Source organism: Schistocerca americana, chromosome 2 (genome assembly GCF_021461395.2).
Source record: "Schistocerca americana isolate TAMUIC-IGC-003095 chromosome 2, iqSchAmer2.1, whole genome shotgun sequence".
Taxonomy (NCBI): Eukaryota; Metazoa; Arthropoda; class Insecta; order Orthoptera; family Acrididae; genus Schistocerca; species Schistocerca americana.
The window spans coordinates 961,250,102-961,256,772 of record NC_060120.1 but is presented as its reverse complement, the minus strand read 5'-3'; positions in this window follow the sequence as shown (position 1 = coordinate 961,256,772).

The following is a 6,671-nucleotide window of genomic DNA, read 5'->3' as shown; positions in this document are numbered from 1 at the left end:
ACCAATGGCACCCCATACCATCACGCCAGGTGATACGCCAGTATGGCGATGACGAATACACGCTTACAATGTGCGTTCAACGGGATGTCGCCAAACACGGATGCGACCATCATGATGCTGTAAACAGAACCTGAATTCATCCGAAAAAATGACGTTTTGTCATTCGTGCACCCAGATTCGTCGTTGAGTACACCATCTCAGGCGCTCCTGTCTGTGATGCAGCGTCAAGGGTAACCGCAGCCATGGTCTCCGAGCTGATAGTCCATGCTGCTGCAAACGTCGTCGAACTTTTCGTGCAGATGGTTGTTGTCTTACATACGTCCCCATCTGTTGACTCAGGGATCGAGACGTGGCTGAACGATCCGTTACAGCCATGCGAAGAAGATGTCTGTCATCTCGACTGCTAGTGATACGAGGCCGTTGGGATCCAGCACGGCGTTCCGTATTACCCTCCTGAACCCACCGATTCCATATTCTGCTAACAGTCATTGGACCTTGACCAACGCGAGCAGCAATGTCGCGATACGATGAACTGCAATTGCGATAGGCAACAATCCGACCTTTATCAAAGTCGGAAACGTGATGGTACGCATTTCTCCTCCTTACACGAGGCATCACAACAACGTTTGACTAGGCAACGCCGGTCAACTGCTGTTTGTGTATGAGAAATCGGTTGGAAACTTTCCTCATTACAGCAGGTTGTAAGTGTCGCCACCGGTGCCAACCTTGTGTGAATGCTCTGAAAAACTAATCATTTGCATATCACAGCATCTTCTTCTTGTCGGTTAAATTTCGCGTCTGTAGCACGTCATCTTCGTGGTGTAGCAATTTTAATGGCCAGTAGTGTATTTCTGATACGGCGAAGGTTGTGGACTGTTTCCTTGCCTGATGCTTGGACTAACGGTATGAATTAAAGCAATCGTAGGAATCCTATGTGCCCCAGGTTCCGAACTGACTGTCAATTACGACGATGCCATAGGGCCAACCGTGATGCTTCAGTGGAATATCTAGCTGTCACAATAAGCAAGGGAGCCCTCTGTCTACAACAGAAATGTAGCGAAACTTGATGAGGACGGGGAAAGCCAATCGGAAGATGGTGTTGGTGACAGTGATAAAAGGAAAAATAATTTACTCAACAGTGTAGAACCAAGACGATTACCGGCCGGCGGCAGGTAGCATTTTTCTTTTTCAACATGATGTTAGCGTGTAGAAAGAGCAACGTGAGAGAATACACAAACTTTAAGAATTGTTGAAATAATGAAAAACGATGGGAATAGTATTACCTCTTGGGATACAGAGGACAGATTCCCACCTCCAGCACAATGCCCTATTTCAGTGGTACGGTAAGGGCGTTTCAGAATGTTGCTCTACAAGCTCGGTGTATCGTTGCTTGATTCTGACCACTTACCTAACAGCCGGTATGTCCATCTTTGGCATGGATAACAGCGGCGACGCGTCGTGGCATCGAAATAATGAGGCCTAGATCGCTAGAGGGAGATGGCACCACATCTGCACACACAAGTCACCTAATACTCGTAAACTCCGCGGAAGGGGATGGTGAGCTATGACGCCACGTTCAATCACATCCCAGACATGTTCAATCGGGTTCGTATCTAGCGTGGGGGGGGGGGGGGGGGTGCAGCACATCAACTGGAACTCGCCACTGCGTTCCTCGAACTACCCCATGACACTCCAGGCCATGTGACACGGCCATTATCGTGCTGATACGGTGTACGTGGTCTGCAACCTGTGTACGATACTCCATAGTAATTCATCGCTAAATGCTTTATTTATTAACCCTAGGACGCTTAAGGGTGGGGGTGGGGGGTTCGTTGAACCCATAATTTTTTTATGTCCCATGCTTCTTCCCAAGTAACTTTCATACTACATATTCCCTTTGAGTTATTATTTGTTGGCTATTTTATGAAACGTTAGAGTCAAAATATTTTATAGAAAATTCCTGCTTTGTAAGAAAAAATAAACTTATTATGAGTCCAACAACCCCCCCCCCCCCCGCCCCCCTTCTTAGGCTTCCATGCTATAAGAAAATTTCCCTTAGTAGGATTTCGTATTTCTCATCTCTACAACAATGCAAGTTAGTTTGTTGTTGGTTGGTATTCTTGATATTCACAACAATAGGTTTACTTTGAGAGGAAGTGATTGTTGATGTCAATCAGCTGTTATTTGTCTTGTAAACATGCAGTGAGTTAGTGCAGTTCCCTACTGTTCACACCCAGACTTAGAAATGACTAAAAGAATACGTGACTCGTCTTTAGAAAGAGTTCTGAATGAAATTTTAGATGAAGATTCTGACTCGGGGAGTGAAAGTGAATATGAGGATGGTATTATGGAGTATGATTCAGATCGGGAAAGTGATGTGGATGTTAGAGAAGATGAAGATAGCGCAGCTTCAGGCAGTGACCATCAGGATGTTATTGTGGCCAAGTCAGGCGAAGATATGTAACCACACAGTCTAGAATTCCTCGGAGGTCTGTTGTTAATATAGTAAGGGAGCAGGCAGGAGTAACTCCAGCTGGTGTTTGCCATTCACCTGTAGAAGCCTTGAAGTTACTTCTTACCCCTGACATCATGGATGTTATAGTAAAACATTCAAATGAAGAGGCAGTTAGGCGAAAAGTTACTTTGACTAATGAGAAAGAATTGTATGCATTTATAGAAATCCTGATACTTATGGGGGCAAATAAGGACAATTCTGTCAGTGTACACGATCTTTGGTCAGACCTAATGGGTCGGCCAGTTTACAAGGGTATTATGGCAAGAGAACGTTTCAAAGAACTTATTGCAATCATAAGGTTTGATGACAAAAGTACCCGCCAGCTAAGAAGGGAAGCAGACAAGTTCACAACAATCAGTGATGTTTTCAACAAAGTGAATTATAGGTTACCACTACTGTATAAACCAGGGGTCCACCACACCATTGATGAGATGCTCAGCTTTTTTAGAGGGCGCTGCCCCTTCAAAGTATTTATGAAGGATAAACCGGGCAAGTATGGCATCCTTATACGCATGATGTCCGATGCAGTTGACAGATACGTCTTGAATATGGAACCCTAAGCAGGTAATGTTCAGAATTTGTCGAATGAAGGACGGGGTTCAGCAGCTGTCGTCAAACATCTGGTAGCACCTGTGAAAAATACTGGTCGAAATACTACTACAGACCGATACTACACATCGGTGGATTTGGCGGAAGAGTTAAACCAAGACTACAAAGTTACTACAGTAGGAACTCTCCAGTCAAACAGGGAGCATATTCCAGACATAATGAAGAACACGTCAAATCGAGAGCTATATTCACCAATGTTCTTGTTCACAGACCCATCAACAGGTAGGCCTCCAGTAACTTTGGTGTCCTACATAGCAAAAACGAAACCAAGTAAAAACTTACTGATGTTGTCAACAATGCACCAAGATAAAGGCATTGTTGGAGGAGAGAAGAATAAAACCGAGATAAATGCATATTATAATTCCACTAAAGATGGAATTGATACCATTGATCAAATGGCGCGTATGTACACCTGCAAGAGAGGAACAAAGAGATGGCCTCTATCTGTATTTTGCTCTCTCATCGACATTTGTGCTATCAACGCAACCACCATATTCATCCAGCAACATCCAAGATGGAATGAAAATAAACACAACAAACGGAAACTTTATCTTCTGCAAGCTCGGATTGAACTAGTGAAATTGCAGGTAGAAGAAAGAAGTGCCATTGCAAGAGGGTTATCTAACCAAATTGTTCAAGCAATGGAGACTATTCTACAAAAGAAAATCAAAGAAGTGACAACAGAAGCACGTCAGCCTCCTGCAGGGAAAGGTCGGTGCCATATTTGTGTAAGAGAAGCTAAAACAAAGAAGCAGGAGTACAACAATCTAAGTAAACCAAAACAGTATTGTGGACAGTGTCATAAACATGTGTGTAACACACATTCAGAAAAAACTGTGAAATGTGTCTCTTGCCTTGAAGTTGAGGACTCAGAGTAATCTATTGTATATGAACACATCTGTATTTTGTATTGTAATATGTCAATTTTATATTCACTCAATCCAATATTTATAACAATTAACAACATTTATAAACCGATGCCTTAGTTAAAATACATAAACTATTTTGAAAGTTGTAATTTTTCGTCAGTAAACTTATTTAATACCTGTGGGCTCGCCGAACCCCCCCCCCCCCCCCCCATTAGGCATTCAAGTTAGAAAAAAAGGCAAGTCCTAGGGTTAATACTGGACAGACGTTGACCGAGCAGCTACAATGCAACTGTTCAAAAGCTGCGGCTGGTAGCAGTTGAGAACGTGACGCAACAGTCATGAATAGCACGTACTTGTGGCGATATGTATCAAGAAGAACTAGGAGCAAAGTGACACTGCCGCGTGGACAGACGGTAGTACCTGTCATTTGGATTAAAGCCTCTGGTTTTATTGTTTTGATCATAAGAAATTATCTTTTAAAACAGAGCAGTATTTTGTAAAAAGTTATTTGTCATTGTGAGTTTTACTGCAAGTCTTAAAAAATCGAAACTAGTGATTAGTGTTTTTTATGGCTGGGAGGGGGGTGTATTGCTGAATAGGAGCGTTCAGGCACCTAAAATTGTAGAGATTAGCCACTGCTATCAACCCCTGTGCATTGTGCACGTAATCACACCGTGCGACACGTACGGACGCAGTAGGCCGAGGGGATGCTAAGTCAGTAAGAGTCGGATGGTAACAGAAAAGGGAAGCGACGACGTATGGTGTGAGAGTGCATGTAAAGTACTAAAAATATTAACATTTTGGATAGAATGTCGAGGTTGCAAGAAACACGCGACTATTACAAGTGAAATAATGAAACAAGTACATAAGTTTTGTCAATAACTGACAATGTCTAACATGATTAATCAATACGATGCAGACGATACTAGATTTGCATATTAACGACAGATACCAGAAAAACAAAGTGAACAGTTATAATTTATTGTGGATTTCTTTTTAAGCACTATAAGCCCTCAGTTGTTCCTGATCTACACAAAAGATTTAGGAGACGATCTGAGCAGCCCTCTTAGATTGCTTGCAGATGATGCTGCCATTTTTACCGTCGTGTAAAATCATCAGATGATCAAAACGAATTGCAAAATGATTTAGACAAAATATCTGTATGGCGTGAAAAGTGGCAATTGACTCTAAACAATGAAAATGTGAATCATTCAAATGAGTACTAAAAGGAATCCGCTAAATTTCGGTTATGCAATAAATTCTGAGAAACGATAGGCTGTAAATTCAACTAAATACTTAAAAATTACAGTTACGAATTTAAACTAGAACGATCACATGGATAATGATGTGGAGAAAGCAAACCAAGCTAGAACACTTAGATAACGCAACAGCTCTACTAAAGAGACTGATTACACAACGTTTGTCTGACCTCTTTTGGAGTACTGCTGTGGGCTCTGAATCTAGTAGGACAGACTGAGTACATCGAAAAAGTTCAAGGAAGGGCAGCTTGTTGTGTATGAGGGAGATAGTGCCACGGATAAGATACATGAATTGGGGTGTCATTTTCCACTGTGGCAGGACCTCCTCACGAAATTTCAGTCATCAACTTTCTCCTCAAAGTGTGAAAATATTGTGTTGGCGCCCGCTTACATAGGGAGAAATGAGCGTCATAATAAAATAAAAGCAATCCGAGCTCGTACCGAAAGATTTAAGTGTTCGTTTTTCCTACGCACTGTTCAGGGGTGGAACGGTAAAAAAGTAGCTAAATAATAGTTTGATGAATCTTTCTGCCAGGCGCTTAATTTTGAGTTGCAGAGTAAACATGTAGGCGTAGATGAAGTGGAGAAGACAGATGCCCATATTTTTTAACACAAATACTATAGGATTCAGCACCCAAAAATAAATACTGTGTGTCTCAGATTTTCTCACTTTAATTTCCGACTTCAGTCGCATTAGATCATACAAAAATAAAAGTCCTGCGCAAATAAAAAATGTAAAAAAGACATTTACAGGGCATAAACATTAACAGACAGTTCTAATGCTACAAAGTAAACATCCAAAACAGTTGAAATTATTTAAGTATACGCAGATTACAGCACCAATTTCACGACGCAGAGCCGCAGTCGCAGTATAAAGTAACTTCGATGAGGTTGTGAAGAATGTTTTGATGAATTATTTGAGGATAGGAACCAATGTCCGCAAACTTCACCCAACGACGCTGCAAGTATGCAAGCTATGGTCACCAACGAATATCACAAGCCCCCTTATTCGGTTCTGAACATGATTTTCTACTTGGAGCAACGGCAAGGGGAATTCCTTGCAATGGATCTGACAGCATCCAGGACGTTAGATACCGTGAATGAGGGTTGGGTTGTTTGGGGGAGGAGACCAGACAGCGAGGTCAACGGTCTCATCGGATTAGGGAAGGATGGGGAAGGATGTCGGCCGTGCCCTTTCAAAGGAACCATCCCGGCATTTGCCTGGAGCGATTTGGAGAAATCACGGAAAACCTAAATCAGGACGGCCGGACGCGGGATTGAACCGTCGTCCTCCCGAATGCGAGTCCAGTGTGCTAACCACTGCAGCGTGAATGAGTCCACGTGTCACAGCGACACTGCAGAAACCAATCAGAGTGACGGCGGCAAAGACTCCAGTGTACCAAGTCGGAGTCTATTGCT